The sequence below is a fragment of the Halichoeres trimaculatus genome, unplaced genomic scaffold, assembly GCF_033239565.1.
Source record: "Halichoeres trimaculatus isolate MK-OKI-2021-1 unplaced genomic scaffold, fHalTri1.1 fHalTri1_scaffold_9, whole genome shotgun sequence".
Lineage (NCBI taxonomy): Eukaryota > Metazoa > Chordata > Actinopteri > Labriformes > Labridae > Halichoeres > Halichoeres trimaculatus.
This window is the reverse complement of record NW_027437188.1, coordinates 17,708,888-17,727,344: the sequence shown is the minus strand read 5'-3', so window position 1 is coordinate 17,727,344 and position 18,457 is coordinate 17,708,888. Positions and strand designations below refer to the sequence as shown.

The window sequence follows — 18,457 nt, the reverse complement described above, 5'->3', positions numbered from 1 at the left end:
GGTCTCAGACTCCCTAGACCTCTTGTATTTCCCACAATGATTTTAGGTAATTGTATCAGTGTAATACACTCAAGACTGTCCTGCAACAGTGCAGCCATGGGAATGACTACCAAGTAAAAGAACTAAATAAATCTTAATGAATGCATTTCTGTATTGTTTATGTATTTCACTCAGATTAACAAACAAAAGAAAGGAAGGAATTAACACCTGTCAAATATTGATCAATAAAAATAAAAAAAATCTATCAACGTTTAAATAACTCAAAATGAAAATTGCTTTCAAACTATTGCTGTGTTGTAACAAAATAGCCTACAAGGAGTTAAACGTGCTTGTGAACATAAAGAAGGCAGTGAAATGGATTTAATGATGTAACACAGGAATCCAATGTACAAAGCCAAAGGCATGACACTGTGTGTGAGAGATAAAAAGATTAAGTTTCACCGCCATACATCTGTTATAATTTCCCTCACTGTGGAAATGTTTGCACTATTACCATCAGCTTTGCTGACTTCCTTTTTCCCATTACCTTTGATGGATAAAATTGATGAGCATAAACCAACATGCCACAGCATCTAATTTATCATATGTGCTGTATAATTCAGTAAGTATCCGTAAAGTAAGCAAAATACTCCTGGTGCAAAAGAGGCATCACACATGTAAGAAAACAGGTGAATGTTCTGTATCATGCCTTCACAGCAGACTTGTACTGAAACTGACACAACAATAACAGATGAATACATGCACTCCAAAGTGTATTAATCATGGTAGCATATATCTGTGGTGTACACAGACCAGCCTGTCCTGGCCCTTAACACACGGTGACTAATCACACTCTGGCTTTTCATACAGCTCATTTTTCATGCTAAAGAGAGACTCAGCAATGTGATGCTGGAGTCCAAACAAACAGCACGCTCACAGAATAGAGGAACAATTCACTGAGGCATCTTCCAACAAAAACAGTCAACAACAATGACGTGATTTATTCCTCAGGATTTTCCAGACAGCGTTTCCATTGACTGTAAATGGGTGTTTGAATGTTTTATGCTCCTCTGCTTGTTAGTTTTGCGTTGCTTGGTGAATTCATGATGAAAGCAGAAAAGTTAACTTCTTTGATCACTTTGGGTGTAATGTGTTGTTAATGTTCAAACTGGTGGGAAGTGCTTCTCAGTGTGTTTACAGGTACTTGAGGAAAAGGTTATTTGGGGCATGCATTAGCATGCACTGTAGTAACCTGGTTTGTTAAAATCAGCTCACACCGTGCATTTAGCAGGTCAGCAGGGAGGACCTGGGGTGGTTGGCACACTTCTCACTCTCTACTGTATTCCTCCAACGTAATTCATCTCAGAGTATTCCGACTGGCAGGAAATGAAAGGTTAAACTATAGAAATAAAGCATTAATTTACATAATAGCCTAGAGTATACTTGTACTTCTCACATTTGACACAACCTTACGATACAGAATTGCAAGCACTGTATCAATTGTATTTCCATTGACTAGGAGAGACACATTTCCAATTTGAGACGGAATCAGAGATTTGGGGTTCACACATAGTCCATGTAACAGCTGCATAGGTCAGTGCCCCAGTTGGGCCACCAGAGTCAAAAAGCCTGGACTTACATCTGCAAAATGGAAGAGGATTTGTAACATGACAGTCAGGTAACATTTCTACAGATTCTGCATTTTCATTTAAAGTATATTAGAGATTCTACATGTTTAAGGTGTGTTAAAAGTAGCTTTGTCACCAGCCAGGTTGCCTCAGCACAATTTCCTCTGTTTCACCTCGGCGCTTGGGTTTAAAAGTTGCATTAGATCCAGACATAATGTTTCATTTAATTCATAGCAGCTGTAATGTGGCCAACTGAACACAACAAGGGTTCCGACTAGGGATGGAACAGTTTATGAAAAAAATCTCGCAACACGAGGCGAAGGAGTACAGCAGGACACTTAGTGGGGAAGTGTTTGTGTTGTTTACATGACAAGCGGAGAAGACAGAGTGAGAGCGTGTGCCTGTCGTTCAGCTGTCTAAGAGCACTTTAGATTCAGTGTGGGCTCTGATGACGGCGGTAAGAAAGTGGAGGATAAAACTGTGACTGAGTGTTGCCAACTTAGAGACTTTGCTGCGACATTTAATGACCTTTCAGACCATTCTGGTGATTTTTTCAAAAGACTACAATTCTTGTGACTTTTCTGGAGTTTGGAGAATCTGAGGTTAAAGCATGTTTTGATCTCCTCAATGGTCAGCCTGTGCTATCATGACCCCCCCCTATCCAAAACACAGAGACAGCCCTTCTCACTCACAGCAGATGAAATCACTCAACTGCATGTCTCATTATGGTCACTTCTGCCTGTCCCCAGCCCAGATAAAAGAGGAGGGACATTAAAATACTGACATTAAAAAAAACAAGAACTGACACAAAGAAAGTTGCTTTGTTGTCCTAAAAATATTTATAATGTTGTGTTTTACCTGCTTTCTGTCTCTCCCATGTTATTTCTTTCTCCAACAGAGGCCATGACAATTATACACATTGATTATTATGCAAATTAGACAGCATCGTCATTTAGTGACTTTTAGTGACTTCCTAAACAACCAATAGTGACTTTCCTTACTGAGGAGTTGGCATGTTGAAACTGGCAGTGTTTCACTCAGCTTTAATGATGTTTGAAATGGGAAACAGCCTCATTCTTTCAGGTTTTTCATGACTATACATGATGTAATTCATTAAGCATTATCTGTTAATGACAGATTATTAGGTAATATGGTAATATGGGGTGTTAAAAACAACAACAATAAACACCAAACCAAAACCAGGACCACAAAATCATGATAAGAACCGAGCCACGTTTTTTGTGAACCATTCCATCCCTAGTTCTGACATACAGAACTACCATACAATATAACCTCTTTCTTTGGAAATTTAAACAGACACCATGAAGTGGAACAGAGGCCATAAGTCTCCAAGCCTCTGCTTCTCTCATTTGCCCTCCAGGTTCTGCTGCAGGGTACAGCTGATGCCCCCCTCCCCAAGTGGGTTTATGTGGGTTCTAAAGGCAGACAGAGCAGTGAGTGCACTACCCCTGGAGCTTTCAGAGAAAAAACGTCTGACTCACTGCACAAATAGACACACACTATAAAAGACACACTCGAGGAAAAGCAGAGTGGCAGGATAAGAAATGTATCACAGCAGAAGATCACGGTCATGGCAGGATGAATTAATCAATAACAGGATGCATTACAAAGTAAGAGTCCCAGGTTAACTGTTAATCGCTAGGTTATATAATTATTCAAGTGCTGTGCCAGGATAAATTAGTCAAAATGGACATTTGCTTGGCAGGAATGTGTTGTGTTTAATAGGAAATATTGTACAACCCAGGCCAAAGCTTTGGGGAATAGAGGGATCAATAACAAAGAGCTTGAATAACAAGCTAAGTACTCCATGTAATGCAGTGAAACTAAAGAAAAACAAGCTGACAAAGTGGAAAAGATAAAATAAGCAGCAGAGGAGACTGTTTTTAAACACACAGCCCATCAATTACAAGTTAGCTGCACCATGGATAGAGAGATACGGATACTGGTAGTTATTGGAGCTGAATATAGCTAACCTGTTACATAAATGGAAATTAAACAGTTGCTAATACTGCTCCTTAAAAATGAGCTGGAATTTTTCTAACAAATTAAATTTAAAAAGACGATCTATGTATATGTCAAAAAAAAGGGGGAAAATGTAAGGTAGCAACTCAGTTTGAATCTATGCTGCTGTTTTCATTGCATGCAATGTCACAGAGAGTGGTTGAAATTACAGTACCAGCACAACCAGGGATAAAGCACTGCCGCTGACAAATAACCTCTTTACCCACCCGAGGTCACTTAGCTTGAACTGCACATTCAACAAAATGCTTCAAATCTGTCTTCAATCAAAAAAATCAGACAGTGTGAAAAGAGCACAATCAGCTTAAGTACATGACACAGTGGGTGTTATTTGTGTTGAATGTGAAGCACAATGAGAAACTACAATTTCCTGGTATTAGATTTATTAGCTTGCTCACAAAGTGAAGTGTCAAACGGATGCCTTTCAGGCTATGTCCTGACTTGACCTTAGGGGACAACCGAGGGCACCGACATTTGAAGGAGTGGATAGAGTCTGAGTCAATTCACCCTTCAGTATTCAGTAACAGACCAGGAGAGGCACATGGCATGAAAGTGCTTTGTTCAATTCTACAAGGACTTTGTACTTAAGATTTCATTCAAACTCAAGCACACTGTCAAAGGTTTGGCACATTTTTAAATGTAAAAATGTTATTTTTTTATTTACAAATTTATTCTTGTAAATTAGAGTTAATCATCATAAATGAAGTAAGCGTACTTTCCATAAACTTCTGACTTTTTGAATTTTTTTTTGCGTGTGTGTTGTTTTGTTTACACATTGTTTCGGTTAAATTATATTATTCTCATAATATCATATCATTCCAAATATATAATCTGTAACCATAATCCTCTGTTTTCATCCTTGTCCTCTGACTCTATCTTGATTAGAGGACAGGTAAGGCTATGTAGAAAAAGACCATAATTTTGTATTAAAGCTGCAGTAAGAGGTCACTGGTTGAATCTAACATGACATAACATAACTGGTGGAAATTTTAAATAACGGGGCTGGGTACTGAAAACTGGTTCTAGATTTTCGAGAGTTTGTGAATTTGATAAGGCATATGTTTGGTACCCCTGATCAGTTCTAAGCAGCTTCGGGAAAGGTCTTCACTTCACAGAATGTTTCTCTAACAAGGTACTGCCTTGGATGTTATCAGCCTGGCATTCAGCACCGCTGTTAGGATCTGGGATCATATTTTAAAAGGATTTGTCCTTTAACTCTCACATCTCGTCTCCCACTAAATTCAAGGAGACTTTGTTTTTTCACCTTCTCAATGTCAAAAGCAAAAAACACATCTTGTGTAGCATTTCAGAAAAAGCAGCCCATGCTTTCATTACCTTTCTGTTGGATTTCTTTAAAGCAAGCCTGCTTTTTGAACCTATGGTTTCTAAAAGTAGAATAGGAGGTTGAGCCCTTAGACTGTATATAGAGTGGACAGCATGGCTCCACCATTTACCATTCTACGGTTTTGAAGCCAAAATACTCCTTTCACAGGCATCGCCATTGGTAGCAGTTGTGCTGCCAGAATCTGTGCGGTAAAACCGGAGTTGCCCTTTAAGATGAGGCAAGACCTATTCTCCTGTTTGGATGTTGTAGCTTCATTAATAACATAGCATTAGCCAGTCTAGATCTGCCAGAGCCTGTTGTGGCAGTGTGAGAGAATGTCAACTTGTGTTGTGGCATGTCAACAACGTTGTAACAAAGGGTTTGTGGCAGACCGCAGTAACTGATCTAAAGCAGGGATAAGCTTCATTTAAAGTGATACTGACAGTACGAGAGAAAGCACGTCTGTTATGACACATACTTGACAACACTGCATGAATTTGAGGAAATGCTGTGGTCTCCTGTTTATAAAATACCTCCACCACAGTTACATCTTGTTTTATCGAGGAACAACATTGATGAGCTCTGTTCACATTGATTTAGAGACTAATGTCTACCTTTATATTAATTATCTATCGTTGTTGGATTGAGAGTTCAGACAGCTCTTGTTTACCCTGGTTTCTATGAAGAGTGTCTGTCATGCAGAAACTGTTTACTTTAGAGATGAAGGGTGAGATGAAAAAGGAGGGGCTGCACAAAATTAACCAGTTGGAAGACAAAGTAGTAGACAGTGATTGTTTTCATCTGCAAAAGGACCCGTAGTACTGAAACTTTTTCTGATGCTGGACAAACACAGGTACATACTCCTGCAACACAGGAGCCTCTTGTTCCTGAAGGCCACTGTCACTTCAATGAAGCAAGAGATGACCATGAGAGCTGTCAGTCTATAATCTGACAGCTAGATGAACGCTGTACCTTTAAAACCATGTTTCTTCTACTTCACTATACACAGCTGTGCTTAGATAAGATAGTCTTTCATTTGCATGAGTCCTACGGGTTTTTTTTGTTTGTTTATTTTGTTTTTTTGTGTTTTAAAAAAGATAAAATGATTTTAAAAAATAATTTGTTTGGTTCAGGCTTTCAGGATAGAATGAGCTATTAAATGTTTCAACCTCACTTGGTCAGCTTCCCCAGTTAAAATGATATGGTGTTCTTTAAAAATTTAGATTTGATCTTATTTCTTTGGAATTTTGGGGGGATTTATTTGGTGTAAAAACACTGTGTTACTGGTTTCTGTGAAAGGAGTCGAATAGACAGTGCATGACTACTATACTACTGGACTGTACTAGACTGCTGTAGTCACATGTATCGCACTGCGAAGATAAAAAATAACTAAATTCTTTTGGCTTAATTGAAAGAAAGAAAGAAAGAAAGAAAGAAAGAAAGAAAGAAAGAAAGAAAGAAAGAAAGAAAGATAAAAATCTCCAGCCCACGGAGTACTTGGTAAAGACCAAATTTTTATAACAAAAAAAAAAATCATTGTAGGACCAAAATAGTGGGTCCAAATAAATAAATAAATGGTAGAGAGCAGGACCTAGTGTGTGTTTGTAGTAGGTGAATTCAATAATCAATATCAGTACGAGTGTTGAGTATTTTTGGAGAATTCAAATCTAAAAACTATCCCTGTGTGATGGTTAAGGACTAAAATCATTGCACCTTTACACACTGCTGTTGGCAGTCTAGGTGCAATGTAGGCGGTCCAACACTCACTCTCAGTCTCCCAGCGAGACCTGCTGGAGGGTGAGGAGTGTAAAAATACAACTTATTTGCATCCACATCCCTGGCACTATTAATAAATGCAATCTATTCTCTTCTAAACCAGGAACTGGCCTCATGTATATAAAAGCCTGCCCACACGTGTCCATTCTTTGGCAACTATAGAAAGCTACATGTGCATTTCGAACCAGAATACTAACAGTGTGTTCATTCTTTAAATGATGGGGGCGTTATTTAAGCATGTGGAGCCCAGCTGTCTGCCTCTTTTTATAAACACATTAAGTATATGTGCCTTAATTGCATGTTGGGCCTTTATGTCCTTGGTATGAAATTAACATGACAGACGGGTGATTTAAAGGATGAAAAGAAACGAGGGAAAATCAAAAAGTCCTGCTAATTAAAAGGGAAGTGGTATGACACATTTAGCGTAATTAGACACTGCTAATAAATCTTCCTCCACCAGATAGAAATTACCTTCATAAGCCTTTCAGGAATCACCTGGATGCTCTGCAGCACTATGTGAAAGCCATCGATCATTCTCTAAGACCTATCTGTCTTTATCTTGAGGAGCTTTCTGTGTGTCAGCGATGTCTACATGGTCATGGGTATGGGGAGAATGGAAATGGGTTGAAGCGGCATTCCCATTAAAATCCCCTTGCTTGAATGATCATTCAGCAGGTGCGTGGGAAAATGCTGCTGAAGGAATGTCTGAGTGCTTTTGTGGAAAGGCTTGAGCTTTGTGGGGGAGAATGCTTTCTGCCCTAAACAGCATCATCAGCATTCTTACACACACCTCGGCTGTGTGTGTTTCTTTTTGAGAATGAAAGGGTTGAAGTTTAATTTGGTGGGTTTCTTCCCCTCTAATACGCTGATGTTAAGTCTTTAAGCAGAGTTTTTCCAGTACAATTGAGATTTTTAAGTCATCTTTTACCCCAGCTTTGATTTAGGGTGCTCACCACAGCACTCGCGGGAGCAAATGAGTCGTCCATTCATGTCTGATAATGGACACTTCATCGGGCATTATCCCTTCTGTATCAGCTCTGCACACCTTAAGTTGATCTTCCCTCAGTTAGTACTTTTCACCCAAGAAATTGGTGTCAGCAGAGCTATCCTCTGAAAAGAGCAGGAAACTATGAGAAAGACCATCCCCATTTGCTGAAGATGGATTATGGTTTTTCATGGACGAAGATGGCCATCTGGGGAAAATTTGATAGTTCCAATAGACTGTGAGACTAGTGGGTGAAGAGAAGGCCAAGGATAGGTGAAGCAGTCCCTTTTATTTATCTCAAGTTAATTGATGGTTTAATGGACTTGTGTTCCAGGTCTATTGATGTAAAAGAACAACAGGATGTTGAGGAGGTCAGAAATGAATACTCTGTGGAGCTCAGTAAATGGACATGAGCTGACAAGCATGACCTCTTCCTTCCAAAAGCTAAACAAAATGCCAAAGGACATACGCCTGACTTGGTAGCACAGATATTTTTGGCATGTACCAAAGCTTTGTGTCTAATTCATCTAACCATTCAAATTTACAATAGTGTTATGCTCCCCTTGTGATCTCTTGTCTACTTCATAAGACCTATGATTTGAGGGAGTATGAGGATTGCTGCAGGACAAGACCGACATGTCAGGACCAATGGTGCTGTTACACTGCAAAAAAAAAAAAAAAAAACTTAGCAAGTGTTTAAGTCTCATTTCCAGTTAGAAAATGTCTTTTCAGACTTAGTATGAGCCACAATCACATGGCTTTCCCAGGTAGTAAGAAAGTTTCTTGTTTTAAGACATTCTAATTTCAAGAAACTTGACCATCCCATTTTCGGGGTTTTTTTTACTTGTTGCAAGCAATTTAGACATCAATTTTTGTCTTTAACTATCTTGAAATAAGACATTTTTCTTTAGTTGAATGTGGCTTATATCAAGTATAAGACATTATTTTTACTTAAAATAAGACAAAAACTCTTGTTAGATTTCAGGGTTTCTTTTGTTGTTGCAGTGTAGAGCTTAAAGGGTTCACATAATTCAAAGTTGGACTGCCCAGTACATTGTCCTGTCATTGTACAAATGAGAGGAACATGCATGTTTATGGAGGGTTTCTGTAGGTTTAACACAGAGGTGGTTCTTCTGCCCCGTAAATTTAGAAGATAAATAAATATGGTATGAATAATATCAGAACCTTTTTCAAGATATTTCATTTTTAAGCCTGCCCTTTTGCAGCTTGTCAAAACATAAGCCCCCCTTCAAGAAGCTTAAATATTATTAAAATGGGAAATAAATAATTTGCAGCAGGATTAATATGATGATCTGAACTCAGGACTTCCCATATAGGATGTGCTGTGAAAATCTATCTTCTTACTTTCCCTCAGTTTAGCCTGGGGCCAGCCAGTGTTACATGTGTCATGTTACATATTGATGCATGATCTCAGAGCACATTCACATGCAAATTCATTTCTTATTTGTCTTTGAACACTTACTTTTGAATTCCTTTGAGTTCTTTTACATTTGATCGCTCTTATTAAAATGCCAATCCATGTGAGATTCACACACTCTTTTCAATCAATAGTATAAATCCTGTTTATTGAATCATTAAGAAGCTCATCATATTTCTACAATGGGTTAAACACAAAGTCCTGGGTGCCTGCCTGAGTTAATGTCGTAAAGTCCAATTCAACAGCTTTGAAACAAACCCTCTATGGAGCTTATTATGTGAAATTATACCTGACATTGTGCCCCAGAGATGTTTGCTCAGCGCTATGCTAATATCTGAGGCTGAAGCATATCAAGATGTAGTGGATCACATCATGAAGCATCATAAGGTGTTATATGCACATTCTATCTCAACTCAAGAGCAAGTCTTACCATGCAGAAAGTGTTAGATCCATCTTTATCAGATCAACCAAAATTATGGAAAAAAGCAGACTACCTTGAAATCTGAAGTACTCTCATGTCCTCCTAATTATCCACATGCCCTAGAACAGAGACTTTAAAGTGATACTCCGGGATACATTACATACTTTTGTTCAAATTATATTAATAAGTTTAAATTTCTTTTTTGACATTTTAAGAAGAGTGCGAATGTTTACTACTGCTTGTTACATTGTGTGTTTACTCAAACAAAATATTTCATTGTTTTAAAAGCTAAATAAATGTTCAGAGGACTGGACACAACTTGTTGTAATAGATTTCTTTTAGTTGCTCAGAAATTGCTGCGTTTCACAAAAATGTGATAAATATATATTTATTTAACAATCGGCCTGAATATCAAATTGGAAAAATCGGCTATGCATATCGGCATCGGCTGCCCAAATTTGGAAAGCATCAGCATCAGCATCGGCCCCCAAAAAACCCATATCGGTCGACCTCTACTAATTAGCCTTCAGCTCGGGCTGTATCACTCTCCCGTTTAGCTTCATTATGCTCTTCTGTCCTTTTTCTGTTTTAAAGTTGGCACCTGTGTCCACCATCACAACAAAATGTTATCTCTTGTCAATATTCAACTTTGTCGGCCTGCATGGGGCTGTCATAGAGACCTGGATGTGGCGTAAATCAATCCGATCCTGGTCAACCAAAACCGGAAGCTAAGAAGTATCAATTTAAAATAACCTGTAACCAGCAATATTGGCGCTGATAATCTAATTTTAAAGTGTGGATTACAAATCAAACAAATATAGAAGGGAACCTTTTTTGAGATCACTTTCAAAATCCTCACAGCCCCTTTAAATCTTTTAAATTATCTCTAACAGTGTAATGTGACAGCATCTTTACATCTTTGTTTGGTAACAGAGTGCTGGGATTATTTATAGCTTTGCGTTGCAGTCTTACTCACCAATCTTAATTCTCATTCTGTCACTATCACTCAAAGCCGAGCTGAATTACCACCCAAGTCCACCAGATGACCACTGAATTTGGAAACCGCTGCAGGTGGAATTAAAATGCAATCTTTATTACTCCTTTAAACTGCTGAATCACTCAGAAACTCCATTGGTACATTCAAGCAACAGCGAGACTGTCAGACCCAAGAGAGTTGTCGACACACTCAGCGTCACTGTCACCACGCCATTGCTCTTTCTCTAGAGAATACTGGATGCACTTCCATCACAGCAGCTGCTTGACAGAGCTTGGCAGACGGCATTGGTGGGTCTGCAGTCCCAGAGGTAATGCGCTCATGGCTGACGATAGGCTCATGTGGATCAGTGACTGTGACCAATATGCAGTATGTTGCCAGGTCTGCATTGACTTGTTGTGTTCGAGTTGAAAGGACAGGGCTTTTGCTCTTTGGGAAACTGGTGGTCAGACAATATGAGCCAGTTTATTCTTTTTAGAGTCAAAGACACGTTTCCACTCGGAGTAACTTGTGGGATGTTCAGTGTAGATTCAGGTTTTTAAAATTCATACTTGTCTGTTTCATTTGTTTGCTTCTTGATGAGTATTGTTAGACATTCTTGATCATGCTTGATCAATCATAGCAAGGACTCTGTTTTCATTGAACTAAAATTACTTTTTAAATATATGTATTTATTCTGTCACAATGCTAGGATGAGGCAAAGCCTAAATGCTTATCTGGAGCTTTATTTCCCACTTGGAGAGGCACTCGAGCTCTGATCAACATGCTAATAAAAACCAATCAGGTTCCCATTTGCTGCTAATCAGCCAATCAAACTATTTGTTTCTGTATCCTATTTCAAGCTGGGTTCCAGCCTGGTAGAAGGACCAGAGATCTGTGCGCATGCATGAGCGTGTGTCAGTGTGTTTATCAAAGGTCCTTAAAAAGCCTAATGCTGTAGTAAGTAACGATTTAACAAGTCTGTGGGTGGCAGAGGGGAGAGACATGGGAAACATGGGGAAGAAGATATATGTGTGTCGTGATAGTATCTATGAGTAACCACTCTGTGCCATCCGTCTCACCAGCCAACTAACCATAAGTCATTAAAATGGCAGGAAGAGAGGTCAAGTTGCAAGATCCATAATTATTTTATTGCAACATTACATTTTTACATTTTCAGATAAGCTCAGTCGAACTGTCCTTGTTATAGTTTCTGATGAGTTTAGGGTTTTAATGAGCTTATGAGGATATTGCAGTAATGAATACACACAAATTATAAGTAAGGGAGTTCAAAGACTGTTCGAAAGAGTTTTGTATGCTCAAATTCAACTGTCATGACTCAGATGTAGCAGCCTCACTGAGGAAGAACTCTTACCAGAGGCCTGAATTACCTCAACTGAGTCTGTCAGATATGGAAGAGTACGTGCTCCACTCCAAGTCCCACCCACCCCGATCCTATCTTTGAGAGCTGAGTCGAATCAGCTTTCTTAGGAAACTCATTCCTTAAAGTCATTTTTAGAAGAGAATGATTTTTGTATTGATCAACCGAGATACCTTCATGTTACTGGAATGTGGAGGAGGTCTCTATGTAGTGCTTACTGTACGTGCAACCCTGCTGGGGAGGTGAATTTACAGTAAACGCAACTGATCAATGAAAACGTGGAAAAAAGAAGGGCATTTTTGACTTTTTTGTGTTTTCTAGCAGGAGATTTCTTTTGGGGGTCTGGTTTGGAGGAAAATTTCTGACTTGGAGCTTCTGTATTTGTGAGTTTATCATGACAGCTCTGTGTTTGAAGCAGCTCTAAATGCTGTCTCCTTGCCTCAAACCATTACATCTGTTTGTCAAAAAAGACCAGAGAAGCCACGGTGATACTGCTTGTTACTTGACATGTCGTGGAAGAAATTTCATTTGTGTTTAAGCCCAAGAACAAAAAGATTAATACGAACATGTTTTTCTATCTTTCTGGTAACAAGAGAGCTCACAGAGCAGACACTGTAAGCATGAAGAAACAGAGATGTCCCACAATGGCTCAGTGACATGAATTTATTTCAGGGAATTACAACTGTTAGAAAAATGTAACTCCACATGAAGATGTATGAGGGTTTCTCTCTCTGAGAACAATCGGGCCTATTTTGGAGCATGCACAGTCATAGCTAAAATACGGACAAGTCCATGCGTGCTTACAACAAACCTGAGCAGTGATTCTAATTCAACCTGTAAACCTAATCACTACATTTGAACAAAACATGGGCTTTTAATTTTATTCAAATCAATAGTAATATCAAAAATGTAGCAAGATCATGAAAAGACTGTGTGATAGGGCACTGAATCATGAAAGCACATTAGCACAATCAAATGAGCAGGAAAGCAGCGAGCAGGAAAGCAGCGAGCAGCAAAGCAGCGAGCAGCAAAGCAGCGAGCAGTCCAGCGCGCTACATATAGTGAATGTACAATAATTGGACATTCTTTGTTAGCTAGTTGCCCAGCAGCTGATGGATGAGCCACTGAAGCATGAATGTCACAGCTGATGCCAATCAACTAATGCGAGTATGACTTCAATGCTCTGCCTAACCTAACGGCCTGAACACTATGCTCCATTAACTGTTATGATATCATAGTGTACATATATAATTCTGTCCATTCAGTGGTGTGACTTCCTTAGTGAGTTAACCATTCCTTCTGAAATGATCAGAAATAGTATTTATCTGCCATTACTTAGATGGATTAGTTAACTGAAGAAATTTACTTAAACACCTAACCTATTTACCTCTGTTAAATATGGACCTTTTATATCAAATTACCTTAACAAAGTCAACTGTTATTGGCTTTCCCATTGAAGTCCCTCAGCCCTGATACACTGTGGTTCAAAGCCCCTGATACTACTTCAGCAACCACCAATCATTCCCTAATCATTTGGTCAGATGCTAAATTGCAGTCCCTGAATGAGTTCTATCTAGCTTGTTGTGGGTTACAAGTGTTGCACTCCTGTGATGCCATTTTTATAGATCATTTAAAGATGATACTAGCTATGAATTACACTTGTGGTTGTAAAGGAATCAGTATTTTAGGAGTAGAGATGGCACATTATTGATAGTAACCATAGGTGTATCCATACTTTCATTTTAAGGCAAGATAGTTGCAACTCATCTGCAATGTTTAACCCATGGAGGCATGATGTTTGGCCAGAGTTGCTGCACCTTCAGCCCTACTTTGGAAGTACCGGGGGAGATAAAGAGGAGATGAAAGAAGATGGTCATCATGCATTGGGTAAACTGGTATGCCATTTTCAGCGGCAAAATGTAAGTGAAAAAGCACAATGATTGGGAATGTTTCAAAGCAACTACACTGCTTATCATGTCAATGAATATTACAATCCTAACTTCTTCTAAGTTGTGAGAAAAGACTAAATTGAGTATGAGTTATTGAATACAGCTGCACAAGTGGCTAATGTTAGCAGATCTAGCAGCACCAGCCTTCAGTCCTCTCTGTGCAGTAAAAATAACATGGTTTTCTTTACTCATCATGCCATTTGAGCTTAATAAGACACAGCCTTCTGACAACTTAACCTCCATAATCTGATTTAAAATGTGCCAAACTTAGTTGTGCAACAAGATGCCACCCTTCGTCTACGATTGCTGACTGGAGGCAGCATTTTAGTTCAGACACACCATACAGTATGTACTCATTTCAGGCCTATATTACTAAAATTTGAACAAGTAGAAACTCTGACGTTGACTAGCAAGGTAAGGGTGGTTAATTGTGCAGTGGACTAAATGGATAAATCATTGGTAATGATGATAAAAGTCAACTTCAGTTCTGTTTTGGAATTGCAGTCTTGATTGAATATTTGGTGAAGAGAGATCTCTGAATCATCCCTCTAGGTTTAAAGCTGAAGAGATACAGGGTGTGCCTTAATAAAGACGGAGGGTACCTTTATGGCTGCATTCCAATGATGACCTTCTTCTCCTTCGTCGTCTTCTTCTTGTAGCTCTTGAATCCATGTGAAAAACATGAGCTGAAGCCAATAGCCTTGAAATTCCTCTGTGGGTGTTGCTGTTTAACCCAGTCAGAATGTTTCCCTGTAATGAAACAAAACAACCGTGAAGGCCAACCAATCTATACACCCAGAAAATTACAAGAGGGGCATATTTGGCTAGTGGGTCTCTGAGTCCATATGCCTCTGAAAGGTTACTGAAGTTGGGGCATACAACAAGGCACAATACTTGAATTTGAATGATGGGAAAATGTGATCAGGCATCTTAAAACATCAGTCTATGAGATAGGTAAATTCCTTTTAAAAAAGAAGCCACATTAAACAGTAAACTACAGCATGAAGATGTTATTGTTTTTGGCATCACTAATACAACATGTCCGCCAGAAGAGAAAATATGTTTGACTGCTTGGCTGTGACAAGACATATTTCACCCTCTGAGATAAAACCCCACTTTGCAGGATTGACATGTTAAAAGACTGGTTTGTGCACAGACCCATCATTAGTATCCCTCTCTCCACAGATGTCTTCACTTCATCAGTCCAGTCCAAAGAGATTGTACCGTCTATTCCTGAGGCAGAATTATCCCACAACCTTCAACTTCCTCCGTCAGTCAACCCACACTCATTTACTGGGCTATTCCCAGCAGGCACTCAGTCACACACTCCTATCATGTGGCCAATGTAAAAAGTGTGTGAGACACTAAAGCCTGAGGAAGGAAAGAGGAGAAAAAGACAGGGTGGGAAAAGTAAGTGTTTTGCTCGCACACAGCTAAGCTGAATGTGGGTTGACATCCATCTCTGTCCCACCGTTTCCGGACCAGTGACGGAAGACATCCTGATGGCAAGGATGCATTTGTGTTTGTTATTCTGCTCCATTAGGTGCAAACCCTTTGATCTGTGGGACTGACTGTCTGTTCACAAAAGTGTAAGCCTAGATGAGGAAGAAAATCTTAAGACCAACAAGAACAAAGCAGCATGTGGAGAGAGTAGACATGAGCATAGAAATAGAGTAATACAGTAAGCTACTTCTTAAGTGTGCCTCGGCTATGTTCAGCCACCTTCCTCATCAGAGCACCTGTGATATCTGTTGCTATGGACACCAATCAATTGATAGAAGGTTTTTCTCTTTCTCTCTCTGGGAGGCCTGTGCCCCTTCTTTAAAAAGCCCAGAGTTGAATGTAAACAACATCTGCTGGAGTTAGCCAAATCCCCAGGCAAATGGCTACAGATGTTGTTAAAAGATGCAGGTCCCTGTTGCATGATTGCATATTCCTTTGATTCTTCCCCTTAAATATACCGTTTTCTTACAGATACTTGAAGCTGAGTGAACATGTGGCAATATAAAGCTTGAGGTGTCACTTTAACGGTGGTGAAAAGGTATGTTGTTTTTTAAGAGAAAACAAACACACCATGATTGAATGGAAACCTGTTTTAAGCTCCAAATCCCATCACATGATCATAAGCAGCAGATGGCATCTGAACGAAGTGAATTTTTATATTACCATGGGGGAAAGATACTTTAAGTCAAATGGAATTTTAAAATATTTACTAATGTGCATAAAACTGAAAAGCTCCTTAAGCTGGTCAAAGTCATGTGATATAGCTGAGGACTCATGTCCTGTAAATGCAAGTTTCAAAATCAGAAACCCAAACAGTTAATTCCACTCAGCAGAAAACTACACAAGTTGTACTAAAGTTGTGGGTCTCTTGTGACAGTGATGTATAGCATACCCATGGCTATGTGACTTAAATCAAAGTCAAAGTTATTTGATGGCAGTCACTTGTAGTTTCTGTATCAGATTGCAGAGTGTGTTAGCACTCTGTGACATCTTGTCAGTGCAAAGCCCAAGGTTTGATTCAGTGAAAGTTGTTCTGATGAAGGGTGAAGTATTGGTGTCAAGCTTGACTGCAGTAATACAATGAGTAAAAGCATTACCTGTTTGCTAAAACGCAAACTGGTAGTTTTAGACTCAAAAAAGCAAAGAAGGGTGCTTGTCCTCTATTTTCAAGAGGGTGTTAAAAATACAAAAGGGAGGAGTGTTTGGATGAAATAAACCATTGCCTGCTGTCCTCTGTTTAGAGTGCTCCTTTGTATCAGTTAAGGGAGCTTTGTTTTTTGTTTTTGTTTTGTTTTTGCCATGCATTTTGTATTTAGCAAAATGTGTAAAATGGTGCCCCAAGGGAGGATTTCTATCATCTGCAATTGTCAATTGTCAAGTAAAAATAGTAAAATAAACAGGCAACTGCAGTAACTAGAGCCTTTTTTAATTAACCATTAATCAAAAACATACCTTTACCTATCTGAGGTTTGGGCTTACTTGGATCGGTTCCTCTGGAAAACTTTTACTTATATGATCAAAAAGGATGTGCAAAAAAATTGCATCTCTTTGAGTATTCTTTTCAGCAGACTGACGGAGCCAAAGCTCTATAGTAAGTTACTTACTTCAATACCCGTTTTTATAGAAAAACACATCTTTGTTGTTAACATGGTTTTGGTTAACATAGTCAATTTCTATTCCGTAAGGATCATGGTTAAGTAAAGTAACAGGTTCACATACTGTAGCTCAACCAATGAGCTTCAAAACACCTCTTCAGAAAACAATGGGTGATGTCATTGAGACTATGCTCTATGTTACCCTGCCTACCACGAGGGGGCACAGTTTGCTGTGGAAGACCCTCTGCATCAACCTTTGTTTGTGGGCAGCTGTAGCTTGAGGTGGAGTCATGTATCTATCAGTTTGATTCAAACTTCTAGAGGACATGTTGAAGTGTCCTTGAGCAAGACTCAACCCCAGATTGCTCCTGGTGATATTGTCAGTGGTATGTAAATGTCATGTATGTAACCCTTTAGCAATTCTCTCTCATGCTCATTCATTACAATGTAACATATGTGATTATGAGGGATGGGTACCGAAATAGGTACTATTATAGGTACCATCTGAAATCTGCCAAAAGATTACATGTAAAACCAAAAGTTACCATGTTTAGGTACCTAAATGCATCCTTGTGACTGTAAAGGAGTGGAAGAGTAGGCAATTTTCCATGCTGGACATGAACACAGCATTGCTATGTTATACATAAAAGAATAAATATGTTAGATTGAAAAAAATATGTATTTCATTATTTTAAAAAACGATATATTTTACCACATAAACACAAAAAAGTACCAAAAATTTGGTACTGTTGAATGTGGGAAGCAATTGCCAAGTACCGGGCATCAGTGCTGTATTGTTTCATATGTGAAAGGTACCCATCCCTTGTGATTATGACTTTTAGGTTTTTGGCAATGTGCTCAACTTTTTTTGGTTGATTTTGCTTTTTAAGTGTTGTCTAGTGTTTACTTAAATGCAAAACATTTGATTTATTATGAACCATGCTGATTTCAGAAGGCTCTAAGAAACTAGTATTCAGGACACATATAAGGGTGACCACACGTCCTCTTTTACTCGGACATGTCCTCCTTCTTGGTCTTATTATGTCTAGAGGGACATTTTATAAAATCCCCTGTAATGTCCAGGCTTTGCTTAGTTTGTTCTTCAGACCATCAATATTTATAAAGCACTGCACTGGGACACTGGCATTATTCCTATGTACCTACCTGTCAAGATGTTGAGCATGCATGCCGCTCGCATTATGACACCAAACACCCAGCTCACTCCTCTCAGATTAAAACAGAAAACACGCTCTAACTGCCTGCACTGCACTCTCAGAATACAAAGACTTGCATGTTTAATTGCTGAATGATAGGAAACTTCTGGGAAAGATCAACTCTTCATGAAAATATTCATAGGCAGACAAGGAAGATGAAGAAGACAAGGAGGACTGAATGAAAAGGATATACTACTTCTTGTTTTCTTTTTCTTCAATTTTTAACCATTACTTATTCATTTATTTTTTAC

The 18,457-nt window shown here is 38.9% G+C and overlaps 1 protein-coding gene across 1 annotated transcript in view; it reads right to left on the bottom strand.

Annotated features, from left to right (window-relative positions):
- The window catches only part of LOC141797761 (leucine-rich repeat and fibronectin type III domain-containing protein 1-like protein), a 429,138-nt gene that overhangs the window by 248,800 nt on the left and 161,881 nt on the right, over positions 1-18,457 (bottom strand). The window contains exon 4 of the mRNA XM_074679444.1: positions 14,497-14,644. The gene's annotated coding sequence lies outside the window, so the exon portion shown is untranslated. The remainder of the gene's footprint in view (positions 1-14,496; positions 14,645-18,457) is intronic.